This window comes from Pteropus medius, unplaced genomic scaffold (genome assembly GCF_902729225.1).
Source record: "Pteropus medius unplaced genomic scaffold, Ma_sr-lr_union100, whole genome shotgun sequence".
In the NCBI taxonomy this organism is placed as follows: domain Eukaryota; kingdom Metazoa; phylum Chordata; class Mammalia; order Chiroptera; family Pteropodidae; genus Pteropus; species Pteropus medius.
The window spans coordinates 4331435-4354989 of NW_024353908.1; the positions used below are offsets into that span (position 1 = coordinate 4331435).

At 38.1% G+C, this 23555-nt stretch overlaps 1 protein-coding gene across 10 annotated transcripts in view; it reads left to right on the forward strand.

Moving 5' to 3' along the window:
* Positions 1 to 23555, forward strand: part of EIF4E3 (eukaryotic translation initiation factor 4E family member 3) — a 337156-nt gene that overhangs the window by 223928 nt on the left and 89673 nt on the right. Inside the window, exons 6-7 of one of the 10 annotated variants that reach the window (XR_005650437.1) lie at positions 15106 to 15226; positions 20559 to 23548. The exons of 8 other annotated variants lie outside the window; for them this stretch is intronic. The gene's annotated coding sequence lies outside the window, so the exon portion shown is untranslated. Of the gene's footprint in view, positions 1 to 15105; positions 17886 to 20558; positions 23549 to 23555 lie in introns of those variants that run through there. One more of the 10 variants, XM_039851687.1, reaches the window with a different exon arrangement.

Sequence of the window (23555 nt, forward strand, 5' to 3'; positions counted from 1 at the left end):
TCTATCTAATATACACATATGAGAATTCATAGAAGTGGTTGGAATTCTGAAGGTATTGAAATAGCAACAAACTCAGGTTTGAGGTTACCTCTCATCTCTGTCTTCAGAATTGAGAGAGTCTGACTCAATCTCACTGTCATAAAATTGATATATGAAATTTAACAAAACCACATGAATGGATTTATTGAAAACTAGTTCATTTAATTCATTAATTTCATTGGGCAAGACCTCCTATTTGAAAAATCAATCCGAACTACTGTAATGAAAATGTTATCTTCTTTGAATTGATAAAACATACTGTTAGGCCCAGTTGAATACCAGTTTTATATAAATATGGAAGTGCTTTGTATTTATCAGATTGTAATAAACATCTCTTCACTTTATTTTTAGTAGGAAATAGATGTCCCTGAAAGCCAATGAACTGGAGCATGTGTTCTGATTTTCCACTCTTCTTGTTTGCCCTCAAGCACACTTTTAAGGTTTAGCTTAAAGATGAATCCTCTTCCTGCGTGATGCAATACCCTGGCTTTGCGTGCCTTATGTATCCGATCCCTAGTTAGTCCTTCCATTGTCATGGCTTTTAGAACTTTAGTTTATCGAGTAACTAGCAGAAACGCCAATTGTTACAGTTGATAATTTGGAGTTTTTAGGCTTGAAATGAACTCCAATTCTGAGTGCAATGTCATGGTAAGTATCCTCGTGGTAGAACAGGGTCACAGTCACAGGGCTCGGCATCAGAACAACAGATCGCTCCACTCAAATGCAAGGAAATGAAGATGTACGATAAAATGTTTGCACAAGTAAATCATTATGGCAAAGTTTTAAGGTCAGAAAATGGGTAACGTACTCAATTTATGTTGGTGATAACCATGCCTGCGTAACAGATTAACTTAGGGGCAGGCTACAGAGAAAGATGGGCTAAGCACTTGAGTCTCTCTTTTAGTGATGTGTTTCATTAATGCCACCATTCTCCAGCAGGGAGTCAGAGTCGGCTGCAGTTTCCCTGGCATAAAGCTTTCATTGATATTGTTACCTATCAGATGCACATCACGAGACTCCAAGAGTGAAGGGCAACTAAGTGTGCTGCATGTTTAATAGGCAGTTAGCCACAGTGTTATTAATCAACGTGATAATAACAGTCTGATTTGCATAGAGTTTTCCTGAGAAGAGTTGACTATATGTGGCAAATATGCAGGCTTGTTTGTTGGTCTGTCCCTATCAATAAATATCCCTTGCTGCTGGATCTGGTTTAAGAGTGGAAGCATCATGTGACATTGTTTTGTCACCACTTGTTTTCCTTATTTGCCCACAGTTCCTCTTTTGATCTTTCTCATAATCAAATTCATAGCATTCAACGTACTAGGAAGAGGTAAAATGGGGAAAATAATTCTTCTCACTTACGACTTGGTAATGGGCTACTTTTTGCCTGGGAGTTCCTTGCTTTTTTATAAAACTCAAGAATGTGGGTTTTTTTTTTTTGGTCATGGGTTTTGGGGTGGGGTGGTGGTGGTACAGCTTCCAGGAAGAGGTGGGGGCAGGTAGAAGGTTTTTTAGGACAGGAAAGCCAGCTGATGGGTTCCCCTGCTGAGCCGCCTTGTGTTAGAAGCTATCAGTGGGCCAAGTCACTTTGTTGTGCTTAAACTTCCAGTCCCTGAAATTCTGACTTTGAAAAGTAATTTTAACAATTTAATAAACTACATAATATGTTTTATAAGCTGAAGCGAATGATCTTAAGTATTTTGGTCTCTTTTATAACACAATGAACCTAATATTGGTAAAAATACAGATCTTCACTCACGCCATAAAGAGAGGCTAGATTTAATAAGCAGTTATGAGTGCTGGCAGCTGCCTATCAGATTGTATAACTTGGGCTCCAGCATGTGAAGACAGTGTCAACTTACATTTTATCTCTGAAGTATTTTTGAGGCGTTTATTTTGCCTTTCTCTCCAGTTCCTAACGTAATAGGAGTAATGTAATTGGCTGAATATTTTCCACATAGCTAATTGGCTAGGGGCCGAGGTGGAAACCATTGTGTGGCTTGATGAAGATCAAAAATTAATATGACATTTATGTGGAAGTAATGGAATCTATTAGTAATATAGTAATTCAGGATAGTGAGAGCAAGAGTGTCCATCCTTTTCTTGCCTATAATCAGCAGGAGTTCTGAAGATGATGAAAGAACCTCTAACCCCCTTCCCCCACACATTTTCTAATACCTCACAGTAGTGGCCGGCCAATCTCTATGTCTAATTTACTTTTAAATTCTTCAAACAGAACTATAGAACAAACTAATGAGTTATTCGGTTTGTCAATTAAAAAAGAAAATCCACCAACTACTATTATAAGATTAAATTCCAATTAAAAGATTGTGTTTAATTCTGAAGCTATAACATTGTTTTAATGAATTCTGGTGGAGGTGACAGTTTATGTGAGATAAATTGATATGGTGTAGGTACATATAAATTCATTGGATAATGTTAAACATGTTACTTCATATATATTAGCTGTGAAATTTATTTCCTTTCTAGTTATGTCCCCAAGGAGATAGAGTCAGAGGGAAAAAACATATCTTCAAAGAAAGAACCTTTTCTGTCCTTTCAGATACTTGCTCTGAAACAGTCTTTTCTCACTTTTATTAATCAAAAATTTGTTAAATTTCTGCATTAACTGAATTTATGATTCTTGCTGTATGCTATTTATAAAATTGAATATAGGTTTTATGATATGGGAAATTAGTCTAGGAATGAGAATATGATCCAATTTTGTAATAAAGGTAATCTGCATTTATATTGCAGATATTTTCCATCCCTCTCTAAGTCCCTTATGAGATTATATACACATTTATCTGGACATGCAAGTTTACTATAGAGTAAACTTTTAATGTATTGGATAGGCTTTGTTCACATGACACCTACACAAAGCATTAGACCCATTGCTTAAATCAAGGGTGGCAGATATTCTTAACACATTTTCCGTCTCACGTTCCCCCTTCTCTTTATTGCCCATTCCTATGCCCCTGGCAGATGTCGCTAATTGATCACATTCTCTCTTCTGCTGATTGTGGATGTGGCCTCAGAATTATTCCACTTAAATTTTTGTAGTCGAGCTTACAAATACACCATTTTCATGAGTATGGGCAAAATCATGTCAAGCAAGTAGCCTTTTGCCCCTAGTCTGTAGTTTTTCTTTGTATAACTAATACTTACTCCAATATCTGGCACCCAGTGGTTGCCATATGTTTGTTATACGAATGAGAGAATCTTACACATGCACAATTCTGGTGTTTATTTGGTTGTGTAACAATTGTAGTTTTGAAATGTATACGCCATACTTCTATGATTTGTCAGGTAGTTTATTTTCTAATGGTTTTGGTGTTATGTGTATGAAACGTTACAGTTTTATAGGGTTTTGTTTTTTCTATTTCTATAACATTAGAAAAGACAAGAAAGAGATAGTTGTCACCCTCTTGTTACCTGTGCATCAACTGAGGCTCAAACATAGCAAGGAAGTGGTGGGGTGAGAACTAAACCCAGACTTTCACTCTCCCATTGCAGCTTCTTTCTCAAAGGGAGGGGCATGCACATGTACCAGATGCTGACCGGTGCAGGGCAAGTTTCTTGCAATTTCCTTTTGCATATTAATCTTGGTTTTTATCAATACACTGAAGCAAGCTGTACCAAGGAGGAAGGCATTCAGCTATTATATTTCAAATGATATCTTCCGCGATGTAAAATTCTAGGAACTTAAATTACATTGCATGTTGTTTTCGAAAATATTCTGTTTTCTGTTACTTGGTTCAAGTAATGCACAGAGGCTAAGAGAAGGAAATTTCCATTCAGTTTATATGCAGGCTGCTGAGCTACCCTGTTGAGAATTGCCATCATTTTAATTCTTCCTTAAAGAAAAATGGGCAATTAGGGCATGTAAGCACCATTTAGTTAACATACATTTTAATTTTATTTCCACGTGTTTTATTATATGTGTTGGTCCTGGTAACCAGAGTTCTGAAAGGTGATTGTGGGTGAACATGTGCATTGTTAGCCTCTCAGCTCATGTTCATAGGGTGATCTGGTTGGCCTCGGTCAGGTATGACAAAATTATGGTCCATTCTGATAGTGGCTCTTGAATTTTCTTAATGCAGAATTCTGTGCAACTCCACCTGGTTGATTGGAATGGGCTCATGACTTGAAGTCTTTCTCATCCCTCCCTGTGATCCCTGAGATTTTAGTAATATTTATAACAAATAATTATAGCAGCCATTCATTAGGCATTTGTTTTTCCTACAGTGGTTTGGATATCACATTAGTTATCTCATTTAATCCTAACAGCATTTCTGTGTTCCGGATATTATTCTTCTGGTTTGATTGTTAAGAAGACAGAAGCTCAGTGCCTGATCAAGGTCACATAGCATGTTTTACAAGTGGGGTTTACCTCAAATTGGGACAGTTCGAAAGCCTGTGTGTTAACCATGAGAGCATGCTACCATCTTTGAGTAGATTCCATGGTTCTTTAAGATTCTTTTATTTGACTTAGGGAAGATTTCATAGCCTATAGTTGTCTTTATGGAAGAAATGGAATCTAATTCATTTAAAACTGCAGTTTAACCTACACAAAGGATTTTTACAGAACCAGTGATATAAAAGGGAATAACTTCTTCTCAAAATACTCCTCACCTTCTGGCCTTTTCCTCAGTCTGAAATCTCCCAGAATCACGTAGTGGGCTCAGCGTCATGTGCTTCTTTTGGTCCTCTTTTAAAATAAAGATGCTTCTGGTGCTGGCAGCTCACAGATTCCCTAATATCTGAGCAGATGAGTTTTCTTCTTTGATACACTATGAACAGACCACACAAGACTAGCAGGCCAGTGGTTCCAGAGAATGGGTGTGGGAAGGGAAAACCTTGGCTCCTGGACTTTTGTGCTCAGGTGAGAGCCAGGCAGTGGGTAGGTCAAGCAAGCCCTGTAATTCGCCAGGTTAATTAGGTCCCATGTCTATGGCCTGCAGGGACTTCTGCCCCTCCAGGATGGACTTTCAGGCTAAATGGCCAGGTGGTTTATTTCAGGTATGCTCTGTAGAATTATTTTTTTCAACATGTGCATTCAGTTATTATTAAGAGGATTTTTCTCTCCATGTTTTTTAGAGTTAGATATTGGATTGTGTAAGGGTGAAATGGGATGTCATTTGCAATTTCCTTTACAAATCTTCACAAAAGAAAAAATGGAATGTTATCTTTATATTCTAGAATCTGGATGATGGGTATATAGTGTCCGTTATATTATTTTCTCTTTATATATTTGACCACTTTTATAATTACAAAAATTTGTATGTGAGGAAGGACTGAGGGGCTTATATAGCTCATTCTGTAGTGTAGTGATTGATAAACGAATCCCTGGGTAGAACCAGGTCCTTGCTCCCCTGTCTTCCACCCCACCTTGCCCAGCTCTTGGTTTCTTAGGGCAAGAAGATGCTAATCTAATCAGCTAAGAGTTGCAGTTATTTTCTGGACAATATAGGTAAAATGACTACCTGACATACAGGTTTTATATAACCTATAAAAAAAAAATGACAGTAGTTCAATAGCTGTTATAATTGAGCATATGCGACATGCCAAGGGTTGTTATACACCTGTTAAAGTTTTTCTCTCTCCTCCTCTTCTGGGCAGTGTTTGGAGAGGAGTAGTGGGGACCTGAATCCAGGATTCACTGGACTATCTTTTCTAACTCCAAGTCTTTGGGGCCATGTTTTTCAAAGAAGTGTGATCCAAAGGCTACCTGGAAGGCATATTAAATACAGATTTCTGGGCACAGGCGTGAGGTTTGGTTAAGCAGAGCTTGGTCCGTGAAGTTAGAGTAAATAGCCTCAGATCTTAGCCTCAGGTTTCACTAATAGTTGTTACGTTGGCCAACTCAGGGCCCCTCTCCAAGCCTCAGTTTCTTCATCTGCCACATGGGGACAATGGTACCATCTACCTTGTTGGCTGTGAGAATTCCTTAATGTAGTGCTTGGCATCTTGCAAGCACTAGATATATGTTACTTGCAACTGTATTTTAATCTTTTTAAGACATTTGCAGATACCCTGACATAACCGGGAATATTAAGGATGTAGCAGTTAATGCTCCAGGTGGCACTATTTGGCGGGTATAATTTAAACCTTATATGTGTCCTAGAAGTGTTTTTTGTAATTATTAAAAACATTTGAAGAATCAGTATTAGAGTTTTTTACATTGATGTTGGAAAAAGGATTCTGTCACCAAAGTGTATGAGAGTTGACAAGTGTAAATATGCAGTTAGACAGTTTCAAAAAACGTGTATTATTTACTGATCAATGTAGTGTCTCCTTTGGAGCCATTACACTCAGTCACTTCCTGTCAATCTCTCCACGCTGTTATAATCAGACTATGGATATGCATATTAAAATACAAGAAAGTTATTTTGCATGTGTGGTGGCAGCTTTTTAATTGTTAATGTTGTTGCTTTATAAAAAGGTATCAGGATAGTTTACTCTTATGATGGTTAGTAGTCATCAGAATTGCATAAGAAATTAGGGGAACCAAAACTAAGAGTGGTGGAACATGAGGCCTGACTGGTACTGATCAGTGGGTGTTTCTGCATCCAGTCAGTGACCCAGTTACAAAAAAGAGCTTTTTTATCTCATCCTGGTACTGAATACATGGAGATTCCTTAAGCTTTTTTTCCTACTACTGTGTTTTTTTTGAAAACTTTGATAACTGAAAAAATAACGTGTTTGCGTACTTGTGTGATGGTAAAAGGGTAATCTAACTTCTCTGTCTGTATCAGGGATTGGCAAACATTTTCTGAGCCAGATAGTAAATATTTTAGGCTTTGCAGCCTGCCTGGTCTGTTACAACTACTCACCTCTGTTGTTGTAATGGGAAAGCAGCCATAGATGATACATAAACAAATGGGTGTGGCCGTGTTTCCAATACAATTTGTTTACAGACACTGAAATTTTAATTTTTTGTAATTTCTATGTGTCACTAAATAGGAGTAGTATTTTTATTTTTTCCAATCCTCTTTGATAATGTAAATAGTGTTCTTAGCTCTGGAGCGTAGGGTTCAGTTTGGCCTGGTGGAAGGCTTATAGGTGACTTAGGGCGTTGGTCTAAAGAAAATACAGCATGAAGCATTGGTGCAGATTCAGTTCCTTGTTCCAGCTCCATGATGCTTCACCTCCATCGTTTGCTCTTCAGTTTCTGATGAAATAATGTCATCAGCTTTTGTTCAGATCTAATCTTGAAATAGGCTGTTTTGTGTGATTGGATTATTTGTTGATTTTTAGAGTAAGTTAGTAAGGGTTCCCCGCCCCCACCCCCACCCCCCGTTATTTAAAACAGAGGAGATATAAACTTGAAATAAAAGTGAGGCGAGGGATAAAAGATGAAGCGAAAGGGAAAACAAATCGAAGAAGAAAAGTGGACTTTGAAAGTGACATAAGATCTATATTCTCTTTAGTATCAGTGTTTTCTGAAATGTGTTCTGTATCTCACCAGTGGAATTTAAGATGAATTTCCTAGACAACATTTTTGAAAATTTAAGAGTTGGATATTACTTTTGATATATATGTATGATATATTCAATATATAGCAAAATATTAGCACATCAAGCTTGCTTCCTCAGATCATATTGCTTAAATGCAACATTTGATAAAATTGAGATGTTTTAGGAAAAATATAAGAATTTTCATACAAGTGATTCTTGGGCACAGCAAAACTCTTAAAGTTGTATTTGATGATTAAAGTGGGACATTTTCTTCTAAATATTCCTTATTTTATCATGAGGGGAGGGTAAAGGCCAGAAGACACATAATATGTGTCATTTGATTTTGCTCTAAAGAAACCTTTGAAGGACAAGAATGAGCAAAAATGAGTGTGAGCATTTTGGAGAGAAGATACTTTAGAGTCCTCGCTCCCCTATTTGCTGAAGATTTTAATCTTTTACCTTGTAAACAGGTGGTGGTGGGGGAAACATGGGGAAGAGTGAATTCGTGGAGTAGGGCATTTTCATAAAATGGAGGCCAAGGTATATAACACAGCATTGAATAAATGAAAATGTGTTTTTCATTTATGACAAAGATGTTTTCCGAGAAAGTACAGTAGAATAATCTAGAGGAATATTTCTTTATTGAGTGTCATGATAAAATTGACTTGGACACAAAGGAGAAAGAGTTTCCGATTATCAGCAAGCCATAATTTATGTACCAAGATACTGTTTTTGCAGTTGGAGAATAGACATCAAGAAAAAATGCATCCCTAAGAAGCAAATATGTTCTCACACAAATACCCATTGTAATAAACAAGGTAGGAAGTGGGAAAGAGAATACAACAAAAGTAGAATTATGTTGAAAGCCTTGCCAATGGTTAGTTTATCTTTTTTGTTGTTAAAAAAAAATAAACATGATTCCATGATCCAGGGCCAAAATGTAGAACCTTTAATGCATAATAAACAGCTAAATGTGGTGATTAAGAACACAGGATGTTGGCGAGACAACTTGGGTTTGAAAACTGGCTCTGCCACTTACTAACAGTATAAACTTGGGTAAATTACATTGCTCTGAGCCTCAGTTTCCTTACCTTTAAAATGTGAATAATTATAGTACCTAACTTATAGATGATTGTGGGATTAAATGAGTTAATACACATAAAGTGTTACGAAAGAGTTGTTTGGCACATAGTAAATTTTTAGTAAATCATTATAGCTAGCTATTAGTCCTAAAGTACACCCTAAATAAAAAAGTGTGGTTTGCGATCACTCCAGCAAATTTGCCATTATCTCTCTGAAGTGTACCAGGATGTGAATTTTTATGTGTTACCTGTGCTAAAATTTTAGTGATACACATCGTATACATTCAGAAACTCCTAGACATTTAGTGCTCAAAGGAATAGTAAAGCTTATGCTGTCCCCATGATTCTAGTGCTTACTCTTTGAGGCTGTTTTGCTACTACTACATGAACAAACAGACTATTTGAATAACTAGAATGGTGAACTTTTACCCTTGAGGAAGCCCGTTTTATCTTTGACTAGCCCTTAGAGCTAGGAGGTTCTTTCCTGTACCGCACTGAAGTTGACCACCCACAGGCTTCCCACTTAATAATTCCATTTGGTACCTTGGCATTCTGCAGAACCCATCTCTTTTATATAACAACTGATCAGTTATTTTCAGATAGTTCATAGGTCCTTCTTGAGTCTCCAGGCTGAAAAATCCCTTGCTCCTTCAGCTGTTCCTCTCGTTTGGTTTTAGGTGTCCTGTAAGCATCATGATTGTTTCTCATTAGCACCAATAGCCACAGGGGCGTGTTTTTTCATACATGTCTACATGTATATAACATACATGGCCACATATATGTGTATATGTGCTGGCAAGTCAAACTATTGCTAAAGAATCCTAAATCTTCCCTTGAAACTCCCTCAGTGTGCCGGAATAGGCTTCTCTTTGTTCCCATCAGGAATTGTGTAGAAGTAATAGTAGTAACTCCGGTTCTGGTGATTGCAGCAGCAGCTCATAGTATGCCTGCTGCGTACCAGATGCTCTGCTCAACCCTCTAGTGCAGATTATTTAGTCCTCCCGACTGTGGTTCTGTTACAGTTTTTATTCCTGTTTTCAGATGACAAAGGCAGTGCTAGGGTCGAATTGGAGACTGGTGAGAAAAGCCCAACAGGAGGATTTTTTGGTAAACATGACCAGGATTATTCGTCCATATATCTTTAATCCATATAATTTTTCTCTTATACCTAAGAAATTGTGTAGGCTTTGGTCTCTTTTGCTTTATCCCTTGTTTTAGTGCATGGAAATTATAGAAGTTACATAAAAATCGTCTCCCTTTTTTTGGAATAGTCCACTTTTATTTCATTGAAACAATTCAAACCACTTATTTTTAAAGATACTACTATTCTCAAAGCACTGGAGCCCACACATACAGACACTGGGGATGGTATTCTTCATTTATTTTTCAGCTTTCCCCAAGTGATTTTCCTCCACCCTCCTTCTAGCAAGACTCCCAGAGAGGAAGCCAATCACAGTGTTGTCAGCAGTAGAAAGCTTTCAAAATACATTCATGGGCATGGGTAACTTGGGGGGATGGCTGGGTGCCTTCTATGAGACTTCACACATTTCCTGAACATGGAGCCTCACCATGGCAACAGCCATGTCATATGACATGTTGGTGACACATGTAAGGTGCTGCCACAACTCATCCCAGGTTGAAGTCTGTGATTCATTGTTTCCACTGACACAGTGACTGCTGTAACTTGCAGTTGGAAGGTTCTGTGATTTTCAGTGCCATTAACTCACACTGACTCCCATGGCACATGGAGGGCTCAGGGAAGGGAACGTAAATAAATAAGTGTGCGCTGTAAACATTGCCTTCATTAGCTTTACAGGGAAATACATGTTCATCAGTCAACCTTCGTGCCACTCGCGTTCTTCTTTTTAAGCATATTTTGTTGGTAACACCTTGGAAGCTTGAATATGATTTTATTTTTAATTATAGTTGTACCCATTTCCACTTGGCAAACTTCAGAAGAGAAAGTTCATGGTGGCCCCTTTTTAGTATTTATTTGTGTTCTTCACATGTAACAGATTTATTGATGATAGTATGATTCTGGGAATATTATTTTTTTTTCATCGTGAAATTTATCGAACACTTTACCTAAATCAGTGGGTGGCATTATGGGTCCATTGCTTATGTAGAGGGGCCTGAAGGTTATATTATGTCAGGAGACTCTTCTAGAGGTCCAAGATGTGTGGTATTTTAACATATTTTAATTTCTGAGCGAGTCAGTGAGTGATTAAAAAAGTAGATGTGAAATCTGGAAGACATTAAAGAGATGTCAGGGACAGACGGATTTTGATTTGTAGCCTAATGAAATGTTTTGCCAACTTTTAAAGATTTTTTTTTTGAGAGTAGAACTTTAATCATTTGCTCGTGTTTCTGGCATGGTAAGGTTATTCCTGTTTCTGCTACATGATGAATCCAAAGTGAAAATGGGATAATTTTTAATTAGCAAAATTATAAAACCATTTGCAGCCAAATGTTTCTTGTCTTGTATAAACTGTGAGGTTTCACATTTTACTTTAATCATTATAAGAAATTTCATTCCGAAGATCTATTTCAGTTAGTACTTTATGTATGGATACACATCCTCAATATTAGAAATTACCTTGTAATATTCTTTTCCAGCATCACTTGAATAATCTGACAGGATTTCTGTCATGGGTCTTGCTTTATGTCTGTTTTGGAGCTGTCATGGTTACCTGAGTTGGGTGTGCACCAATAATATTCAAATCAGCATTATGAATGCAAGGTTAAATATTACAAGAGAAATAGTATTAGGGGTTAGAAATGTTTCTTTAACTTTATGTTGTGTGATTTTGTACAGTGCACATTTGCTTTTTTGAGGTTACCCGTGTAATTATTTGAATCAAGACGTTATATTTTTACTTTGTACTCTAAATATACGCATGGGGAGTTATTTAAAATATATTTTATTAAGGAATTGAGAATAATGAGCCCAGTTTTGGTAGCCTACACACAGTTCCTAAACTTTTCATTTTATGATGCTTCAGTTGTATTTAATTATGAGAGTTTTACATTTTCTGGAAGCTCATTGGAAACATACGTGGAAACACAACAATTCTATGGAAATGAGAAGAGATTTAAATCTTCAGAATTGGAGAATCTGGCTGGATCGGGACAGATGCATGCAGTTCCTTGAACTTTTGTACTTGGTAGTTGATTGCGAGGAGTGCAGCGTTTCCCGTTGTTTCAGTCGCATCCTCTGAGGGCGCTCTGTGGCACCCTCTCAGGGCACCCATTGCTGGAGGAGGAGAGATGGTGGAAACCAGCCAGAGGAAGCTGTACCCACAGCACTAGCTCAAGGCCCCGGTGATACATAAAGGCCCTCATCATTAGCCATTTGTCTTTGAAAATTGTAGGTGTAACTTACCAAGAGCAGGAGGGAAAATGAGATAAGTGTCAATAAATTTCCTTCGGGCGGAGGAATTCCTTAATGAAACAGATTCTTAAAGCTGTAGGATTCTCAGTGAAAGTCATAGACCTAATCATGTATTATTAAACTGTGAATACAACCGAAAGACAGGAACCTTAAGTTAAAAACAAACAAAAAAGAATCTGATTAATGAGTGTTAGTTTTATCTAGAATTTAAAGAAGTAATTATAGTTTGGGAGGTGAAAGACATGTATATTATATAGGAATGCCTTAGAACTCCCATCTAGACCTGGAAAAGATCTTCCGTGTAGACGTAAATACAGCCAATGCAGACAATATTGATTGTTTTCTAAAATAGAATCAGATAAGAGTTTCTTTAGGAAATTTCTTTTCTACGGAACATTGGCGATATGATCTTCTAAAATTATACTTTCCACTACCTAGTACTAGTCATGTGTGGCTGCTGAGTACATGACGTGTGGCTGAATTGAAATGGGCTAAGTGTAAAATATACACTGGATTTCAGAGACAGTGATTACATGTTGAAGTAATAAGATTTTGGATATATTGGGTTAAATAAAATGTATCATTAAAATTAATTTTATCTTTTTCTTTTTATCTTTTTAATGCAGCCACTAGAAAATTAAAAATTACTTATGTGGCTCACTTTATATTTCTGTTGGACAACAGTGTTAAAGAACATATCAATTCATATTTCTAAAATTATTAATCTTTTAGAAATTCCTTAAAAAGGGGTTCAAACATTGCTCAAGTTGAAAAACATTTTACTAATTTATTTTATAACAAAAAGAAAATGAGACAGTAATTTTCAAATTAATTTATTGTATCCACTGTAAATGCAGCACAGCAATAAATATTACCTTATGGATTATGATCTGATTGTGAGAAAACTGCTTCCAGTCATTTCTATTCCATGTGCACAATACTGACACATCTAGTTGAAGAGTCAATTAACAAACTAGTGATGTTTGACAGAATGTTAGCAGATAATCTATTTTTTTAAGTTATCTTTAATTTTGTCATGTAGACCTTATACACAGTAGGAAACTGACTGCTCTTTACCACTGTAGAAAGGCATGGCAGCAGCTTAGAGCAGAGAGGAAAGATCTTGAGTCAGGATGATGATGTTGGGAATAGAAGGTGGGTAGGCACAGAAGGTATAGAAGTTGTGGCAAAGGCTGGGAGGATGTGGGGAATGCCTGGAGGGTGGATGGAGAAAACAAGTTCAGACTTTGAGCTTGCCTGACAGTGGATGGCACTGGGCTTATCAGACGTGGAAAAGTGGGTGAGAAAGTCTTTGGTAGACAGAGGCTATAAACTATTGACTTTAGTTTGGAGTACTCTGAATTTGGAGGTTGGGATGGAAAATCTATCTAGATATATCCAGGTGAAAGTCATAATTTGTCTGTCTTCTGAAACTGACACACTCTTCTCATGACCACATTTATTCGAGGGCTATTGTACTGCAATATTCCTCTATTCTAGGTCTCTTTTGGCCAATTAAATGTGATTTAGATTTTTTACTCTTTCATCTCATAAATGATACCACAGTTAAGCAATAGAGGGGGAAAGATGCTAATTCTCTCACTGTTGTGAAACTCGAAAATCGAACATTTTAGTATATTTCCTTCTAGTCTTCTCTTGATACAGAATTTAAATAAAGATATAGTTGTAATCATCTTGTGCTTATAACTTTATATACTGCTTTTTATCTCTAACTATTTTCATGCTGCCATTTTATCTTTATAACGGTTAATTTTATTGACTGTGTAAAAGGTCATCTAGTCCTTGCACAGATATTTTTGAGGTGCACCCTGTGGGCCAGGACCTGTTCTGTGTCCTTGGAATGAGCAAAACCAATTTCTCACCCATGCGGAGCCTGTTAATTGATTGCTGTTTTCATCGCTGTTTGAGAAGTAACAGTTCTTTTTGCCTGTGCCATGCCTGGCAGCAGAGCTTTTAGCCTTCCTGGTGCCTCCGTCACTGTGATGACCAAAGGTGTCCCCACACAGTTCCAAAAACTACACTCTCCAGCTCCTCAATTGAGCATCACTGGCTTAAACTATATTTTGGTTTACTGGTTTCCTGCTAGGCAGGACATTAAATATTGGACATTCAGGTTAGGTGCCATTTGTTCTTTTTCTTTCTTTCATTTTGTGGTAGACGGTTATACATCAGTTGTATCTATGACTGCCATTTTATTGTCGATGGGTGATTTTCCATGCTACTTTGTTATTTTAGAGTTTTGTTACTCACGATTTTGGGACAACGATTTTACACTCTTAGAAGAAGGGCATATGATATAATCTTGCCTAAGATTTCAAGTGGAAAACCTTTATTTCACCGTCTTAGTTACTTCTTTTCCTCCATGTCTATTCCATCGACTACGCTGATAGGTAAAATGAAGTATACTTTAGGAGAATTTGTTAAGGGCATAGTATTGGAGGCTGTTTAAAGGCTCATAGTTCAGAATCTCTCTTCGAATCCTAGTTCTGCCTCTTATTAGCTGTGTGTCCTTGGGTTGGTTACTCAACCCAGTTGCATGATTTTTTGTCTTCTCTTATTTGATAGTACTTACCTCCGAAAGATCTTGTGAGATTAAATGAACTATGCATATGAAGTTAGTCTATTACTTAAAATGGAGACCAACATTTGTCTACTGTCATATAGTGGTTAGAAGCACAGGCTCTGGTGCCAGGCTCTGGGTGCAAATCTTCACTCAGTTACTTATTAGCTGTCTGATCCTTTCATGTGTTATTTTGCCATGCTGTGTCTTTGTATTCCCATCTATAAAATGAGAATACAAAAAATCCCTTCTTATTGGATCACCATGAACACCAAGGGAGAGGGCGTGCTTTAGTGCAATGCCTGCATGTGGTGGGAGTACTCTGTAATGGCAGCTATGGGTAGAATACTAGCATAGGGAGTTTTAGTAGTGGGATTATATAGACTAGTCTTCTTCCTTCTCACTTTGGGGAAAAACAAAACTAATATGTCCAGTTGCATATTTTTGTGACATATTTACCTTATGTGTTAAAATAATTAAAATTAATAAAATATATTTTTATGGGTAAAACAGTGAACTTGCATGCCCTTCTTGTTTTGTCTCTGGACTTAGCTTTCCTGTAGGCATCCTGGGCTGGTTTCAAAGTCCCAAATGGGGAGTATAGTAGGAAGAAGTTTTGCTTCAAGTCTGGCATCTGTTTTTACTTCACTGGATCCAGATATCATGTATTAAAGTAAGTGGAACCGACACTCAAAATATTTGGTTGGAGAATGTAATTTAAAATGAGGCACAGAAAAAATAGGAAGGCATTTTTAAGCTTTTGAATACTCTTGGACTTCCTTGATTTTTTTATATATGTTTTTTGTCACTCACATTTGTATAATTTGTTTTGGGTGTATATTGGGTGTGAACAGTTCTCCATATTGTATCTCAGAAGTTCAAATTTTTCTCTTCTATTGAGAATAATGACCACACTTAAATGGGGGAAATTCCAGTACTCTGGGGTGAGAGTGATCCTATAGCATTAAACAAAAACCCTGACAGAAAAGTGTGTCCTCCACAAAATAAGTATTTCATACTTAAAACTCCTCCCCCGAAAAAAATATATATGATCCTAAAGGCAATGAAGCACATAATACATAATGAAAAACAATAAAACGTAAGTTCTAGCATGTACTTTTAGTGACTCACTGACTTCATAATATAATGTAAATGTAATTACATTGTGTGTCTTTTACCATTAGGCAAACTGTAGGAAGAAGTAAGGAAGAACTCTTCTAATAAAGTTGTAGAACAAATTCAGATAAATCTTTAAACTCAGAGGTCACCTGGTGTCATCCAGTGGACTCTTTCTTGGCCTGGTCCGATAGAACCACTATGATTCATCAGAATAGGGTTCTTTCATTTTGTTCCCTGGGCAGCTTTGTAGAGCTGCGTCTGTATGCCGTGTTTTTATGATTCTTATGATATTGGTGATTCATAAAGTGGCACAGAAACAAAACATGTTGAGTCTGAGAGTGTGGCTTTAAGGCGTGGGGGCTCGTTTTTACCTTTTCTTCCCCCTATCACTTTAGTATTTCGACTTGAATGATTGCTGTAAATGTAAACCTGGCCTGTTTTTAATGTAGGTTTAAAAGAAGGGAAATATTGCTATGGTTTTGGCTAAAAATAAGACCCTGCAGTAGTATTGAGTCCTATATGGAAAAGGCTAGAAGACATATATTCAAAGCTTCCATACTAGTGGTCTGGACAGTTATTGATGGGATATAGCATTTTTGTGTTATTTTGGGCCAGGAGAAAGATCTTAAAAATGTAGTATAATATTGGCACTGATAAACCTTAGTCATTTCTCCCTTTTCTTATTCTTTATAACACTTGTCAAGAAAAAGGTTTGTAATTATATATGTTTTTGTGTCAATGTAAGCCCTCTTCCCATTTGAGCTGTAAACTCCATGAGAGGACAGACAATGCCAATTTTTAAAAATCACGCACTACCTAGCACACAGTAGCATTCGATAAATAGTTGTCGAAACAGTGTTTTGTGTGAGGAAATGAATGTAATAATAATAATGGCCGCCATACATTTAATATTTGAATGTAACAGATTGTTTGCGAAATGTTGTACAGGAATTCTCCCATTCGATCGTTGCCACACAGTTCTTTGGGTGGTTACTCTGATTGCTCCCATTGTAAAGGTAGGAAGCTGAGGCTTAGGAAGGTTGAGGGACAAACTCATGGTCAGCCAGTGAATGCAGTCTAAGACTGACAGGCTGAGCAGTTGCACTTCATGAGCTCTCTTAGGGAAATTGTTCCTAAGATATTTGTCCAGCAATATTTTCTCTGCAATATTGAGAGGTATTTTTTAAGGAAAACCCATTGGGATTTTATTCTTATCATTAGGAAAGAGGACTTACTTATGAATAATAATAACAATAACACTCATTCTCTTTGCTGTGTATTAGGTTTTCTGCTAAGTAAGCTCTTTATATGTGTTAAATTATTTTATCTTTATAACATTTCTATAAGATAGATACTCTTATTATCCCTGTTTTACAGATGAGGAAACTGAAGCTCAGGAAGGTTAAAGAAAGTTTAAACAGTTTACGCAAGGTTGCACAGCTAGAATGTGGGAGGGAGCAAATTACTAAATAACTTTAGAATGTTTTTCAGAAGGACGGTAGGAGCCAGGGACTCAAAATATCTATTTTCACATCTTATGAATATTTTATTTTGGTTAGTCTGTAGTATTTTGAAATCAGGAGGCAGTGGGAAAGAAAAAGGTATAGATTGGCCAGGATTATGTATTTATGGAGGTCAGATGACCCTATGTGAGGCCAATACTATTCTGCAGACAAGGTGCTTCCTACGGGGGTTGCTTTGAGTTTTTTACTTTCAGCATAAGACCCGCAGAACTTGCAGGGATGCGGATAGACTACTACATGTCATCTCTGTATAATATCCACTTGGAAAAACTGATATTTGAGAAAGTTCCAGTGACAAATCCTGGCTGTCAGTTGATGATGGTCTACAGCTTTTCCCGTCGTTAGCTCTCTGGCTTTGAATTTTGGCTTTTGCTGCTGCTGCTGCTTTTTCTTTCTTTCTTTTTTTTTTTTTTACACTCATTACATTCTCAGCAAGAGAATAGTCTAATATGATGATCCAAGCCCAGTTAAGATTTTATGATTACCAATTGGTAATTAATCTGAATTTCAATGTGTGCTAAGTCACCCAGTAGATTTTATTTTCTTCATCATCCTCCCATTTGGATCCCAGGAATGAGTCACGAAATTTGCTTCTTAATTAATATGGAAACAATTTATCATTCTTTTTCCTTTTTTTTCTTTTCTTTTTCCTCTCTCTCTCTCTTTCTCCCTTCCTTCCTTCCTTCCTCCCTCCCTTTCTTGTTTTTCTTTTTTCTTTTTTCTTTTTTTTTGGTGGAAGGACCAGCTAGCTTTATAAGAAGATGACTTAGGAGGAGCTGGTTTTCTGGGAAAGAGATTAAACTATAGAATGGCCCTAAATATGTCATTTAAATAATACTGACATATTTTGTTGATGCTGGCTATTTTATTTGATTGCTATCCATTCTGAAGTCTTCTCCTCCTTTTTCCTTCTTTGAAATCTGTTGGTTACTATGGAAACAGTGTTGTTTTGGTTTTGGGTGGAGCTGTATCCACAAATGCAGTATAGAGTCATTTATAAAATGGGTTAATATTTATTCTGGCAGGACATATATGGAACTTGATGTAATGATAATCACGATCACACATGCAGAATAAATTCGCACTTTTATTGTTATTTTCTTAGTCTGTCTAAATGTGTGCAATTTTGCTTGGAATGCACTGTCATTTCCTCTCTGATTTGGATATTGCCATTTAAAAGCCAACACCCAGTGCTAGTGGAATTGCTCTGAGTTGTAAGTTTTCCACAGGCCTCAAACCAAATTTTCATGTCCCCGTGACCAAATTTTTATTCAGGAGAGTGATTCCTGGGATATCTTTTGAGTCCTGCCCAAGTACCTGCCAGTCAACTTGATCCTGCTCCTTTTTTCCTTCAAGCAAGTTCTCCAGATCTCGCTTGTCTTCAGTAATGTGGAATTGTCCAGTCCCTGCCCTTTCACATTCAAGTTTGTGTCAGCAATGCAGTGTGTTATTAAAAACTCTGTGTGATTCAGGACGGATTAATGAAAGTGTGGTGGGAGATGAAAGGACCAGTGACTTATCCAGCCCCAAGTAGAGGACAAGAAAAGGTGTAGGGATTTTGGAAAGGTTCCAGAGATGATCAATGCAAATGATGAAAAGGTGAGCAAATAGGATCTTTGTGGAAAGGTTAAAGGAATTGGAACTATTTAACATACAAATGACAAACCCAAGAGTATGTTTATATGTGGTGGTGGTGGTGGGGGGCGTGTTTTGTTACCTCTTTATATTCATGAAAAGTAATTATAAGAAAGGGGAAGTTCACCCTTGGGCCCTCCAGAGACCTATCATTCGGAAGGTATTAACCATGGAAGAGCAGGTGAGATTACTGTGTGACGTGATAACATGGTCAGAGTCTTTTAACTATGACCAGGCTCTGGAAGAGAACACAACCAAAAAGAAATCTCGAGTTCCTCACCTTGACGTCAGTTAGGCATACTTTAGATATGCAGTTTGGTGACTGGTTTGCAAATCCTTTGGAAGGCAAGCAATGACTTAGATGACCCTACAGGCCTTCCTTTCAGGCACCTGAGTTCATATTTATGTTGTATTATTGTGATTGAATGTTTGAAATTTATTTTTTCAAATGTTTTGACATATTTTTAATTCTCCAAAAATGAACACAGGAATATAAAAAAGTTCCTTTGAGGACTAAAAAAATCCCACATAGTGGGGACCGTTGGGAAGGTGAGATATCCTGATCTTAAATTTAGCAGTGCTGTGTACCTTTATGATACCTCAAACAGCATCGGATCCATTTTTCAAAGTCCCTTCAATTCAGAGGAGTTTCGATAGTTACGAGTAGACCTGTAAGCTATTAGGGTCCAAGGAACCTTAGGGATACTCTGGGTCAGTGGTTCTGCTGTCTGGCAGCTTCAGCATCACCTAGAAACTTCTTAGAAATTAGAAGCCTTGGGTCCTATCGCAAACCTGAATCAGAAACTCTGAGGGCGAGATCCAGCAATCTTTGTTTTAACAAGCCATCCGGATGAGCACCATTGGTCCCCACCATCCCTCGTTTTCTTAGAACATTAGCATAGTAATATAAGGTTCTGGGCTATTGGCAGTCTGCAACATTGTTGTCATAGTGACCAATTAACCTGGCATAGGAAAAAGAAAGTTTCTTAGCCACAGGCTAACGTAAACATATGTTAAAAACATAAACCTATGTTAAAAAACATACTTTCTTTTTTTTTTTTAAATAAAAGAGTTGCCTTAACTTGGCTCAGGACACCCCTTTAGCAAGGGCAAGGAGGAAGCCTGTGATAATGGGCTGCCATTCCTCAGGATAATATATTAAAATCATGTTTATCAGTCATTTCCTTTTCTGGGGAGGCATCCATCCATTCATCTACCCATTTACCTACTCATGGATCCTTCTCTTCATTCATGCAACAATTCTTTGTTGAGGTTCCACTTTGTTCCAGGTACTATGTAGTGAATGGAGCAGAAGGAAAGGGTTTTCATCCTCTGAATATTCCTGGTATCTTTTTGTTTGTTTGTTTTCTCAAGCTTGCCCTATCAATGGTACCCAAGTACCCAATTAGCTCCTTAACATTTTTTTCCTTTTGTATTTTTGGCCTTGAGCTTTTTAGCTCTACAACCCACTAAATTCTGCAGTAGCATGGGTTTTCTCACTGTAACTAAGTGTTCATTAAATTGTAAAGACCAACTATATCCAAGGGGATAAGTATCACTTGAGAAAAACAGGGGTCATCATTCCTTACATTGTGTATTGTATTTGGGTTGTCTCTCTTTGGTGTGGCATTCTATGGAGTGGACAAAGAAGGCACAACATCTTGCCCTAGCAAACCCTTTAATGACCCTTCAGATAGTGGACTATATCTTTTTACTTTCTCCCAACAGACTTAAGGGTGGGACTCAAGTCCCCACACTCACCACTGACTCAGCATCGCTCCACCTCTATTGTCTTGTGTTGTTCTGTCCCCACCCTCCAAGCTATTTTCTCAATGGAAGAGGAAGGAAAAAAAATTCCCTGAAAACAATCCAATCCCATCTGATTCGCATAGCATAATAAATGCTTGTTTGGACATTGCTTGGACTGTCATTTTAGCAAGAATCTTCTGTTTGATTAAATAGCTTCTCTGTTATGTATTGAACAAAATGAAATGTATGTCATAACAGATATAACTAGATGATGACAACTTTTCTTGACTGTGAATTTCATTAAAGATATACATTTGTGTGCTATCCCTTTGAATGACAGAAGTTGACAAATAGCTGGGGAAAGTTGTTTTCTAGAGAAAAGTTAGCAGCTCATTCCTGTTCAGATTTTCCCAGCCTTAAGACAAAAATAAGGGCAGGCCAGAAAGGCAGGAGAGATTGGGGTGATGAGTAGGGTGGAGGTGGAGAGAATGTAAAGTAACTGCTCATGAAAGGTCTGGGGGAGGCTTAGGATGAGCTGGCATCTGCTGCAAAGGACTATGCCAACTCGCTCATAGTTACCAGCTTTATCAATGCTTAGTCTTACCTGCCCAACACATTGCTTAGATAGAAGGAATGATGGATTTGTTCACTTACTCTTTGAGCGCCTACACTATGCTAAATCCTGGACAATATGAGTGAAACCAGGTACAGTCCCCACCCTCATGGAGCATCACATGAATAAATGTTAAGATTTCAGTGTCATCTTAAATGATATAAAACAGGTTTGTGAGCCCTACATGGGGGAATGTAGAATAGTACTCAGACAGCAGTCTCTGGAAGCAAACAATTTAGGTTAGAGCACTTACTTGCTCTCTCATCTTGGGCAAATTCCTTAAGCACCTTGTGCCTAGATTTTCTCATTTACCAAGTGGAGGTAATACTAGCATCCACTTCATAGCATGATTATGAGGAAGAGGATGACAATTCTAGGCAGACTTGAAAAAAGTACTTATATATAATAACATTTGATCCACATATGATACAAACCCTGTAAGGTAGGTACTGTTATCCCCATGTTACAGATGAGGAGATTGAGGTTTAGATGTAAAATGATTCAAATGAGGTTATGTTAGGGGAAAGGGGCAGAATGGAGATTGGATGTCAGGCAGTCTGTAAGTTAGTCCTCTGTAAATGCCACTGTTATAACATAGTTAAGAGTCAGATTTCCCCAAGGAAGTTGACTGTTGAGCTGGGATTAGAAAGGTCCCTTGTTTGCTTTCATTCATTCCCCCACTCTGGGGATGAGAAAGTAAAGCAGAAGCAGAACTGATTCCTGGCACTGCATATGGAGAAGGGCCATTTCGGAAGAGCCAGGTGGGCAAGGCGTAGCATTATTTGGCATCTTCATTTCCTAGTTCCCAGGAGCCGAAGGCATCCGGGCCCTGTTCAATTCCTAGAAGAGGCCAAGAACAGTAGTAACTTGGCCTGAGAGTCACCATCTCCCTCCCAGGAGACACTCAGACTTGGGAGAAGCCTTTCAGGGGCCTCCTCTTTAGAGGTTACCAGTTTTGGCAGTTAGCCCTGAACCCCATGTAGGGTGAGCAGAGCATTCCCGGGAGATGCTGATCACCTGCTCCCAGCAATTAGACCTGTGGGCAATCACCTGGTTTTCAAAAACAATGTACCCACTTACAGATTGGTAAACTGGATTCCGAGCTTTGGCAGAAATGTATGCTTGATGCCACCTCTAAGTACTGCTCAGGCAGGATCCACTTTTGCCAGTTCTTTCCTCCTTGCCATCATCAATACTTCATTATTACAAAATGTATGCCTCTGTAGGGCCTGTTCCTGATTCTAGAATTTCCCATCTATATCATGTGTAACCAGACGAAGCCTCAAGAACATGATTAATTGAATACAGTTGTGTTTAGGGGTCAAAACATAGTAACAGCAGTCACTCCCTGACTTCTGTGCTTTCATCCGACAGTGCCTTAATCCAGGCATCTCAAAGCATTTTAGAGACAATTGAAATTACAGCACCTCCAACAGGTAAGGATTATTATCCTCATTTCTCATGGGGAGAAAGCCCAGCCCAGAGAAGCTCAGTATCACCGTTCACCTGGTGCCATGGGGGCAGCCAATCACAGGTGGCCCCTAAGTGTGAGATGTGTCCTCTCTCCAGCCTTTCCGGAGCAGGGTCCTGAACCCACAGTCGCTTGTTAGTCGTGAGCTTTCGTTTTCAAAGGTGACCTACTGGTGGAGTTTTTTCCCCCCCGTGGTGAGTTCTGAGGTCTGAGAGTAGCCGAGTCACCAGCAGGGGGGCACAAACCACAAGAGGCAGCTTGTGTTCAGTCAGGTGCTGGGTTTTGAGGCAGGCACCTCTCAGGTGAAAATACACAGTCGATTTATTTGGGGCACAGGAAGTGGGTTTGTAGTTGGTGCTGGGGGTGCTTGAACATCGGAGTTGGAGAGGATACTTATGGGGGTGATCAGCCTGCTGGGCCATCTTGAGCAGTAAACTCAAGTCACGATATATTTGGGGGTCCTTAATTTGGACCAGATGAAGCTACGTCACATATAGATTTAAAAACATGTTGTAGGTGGTGGCTGGTTTAAATTTTCCGTTGTTGGATGACTGTGGAACACAATGGAATTTATTCTGAGTAAAGTCCAGATTTCTAACGCAGATGAAATGATTTCCCTCTCACATCTTAACTGATTTTTAAATTCTATGGGGGATTCGCTGAAGATGCTCTGTGAAATTTCAACGGTATATAAATAGGTCCTCACCTATTATACTATGTTTAGGGAAGTTAAACAGTGACTAAAACTGACCAGAAGGAGAACTTTACCCATGGAATTGACCTATCATGAATACATGATTGTGAGGCTGTGTGAACCTCTGAAAAGCCTAGAGCACTCCTGAAGGCAGGTGGAAGGTGTTGTTTGAAGTGAACCATATTTTATTTTTCTCTA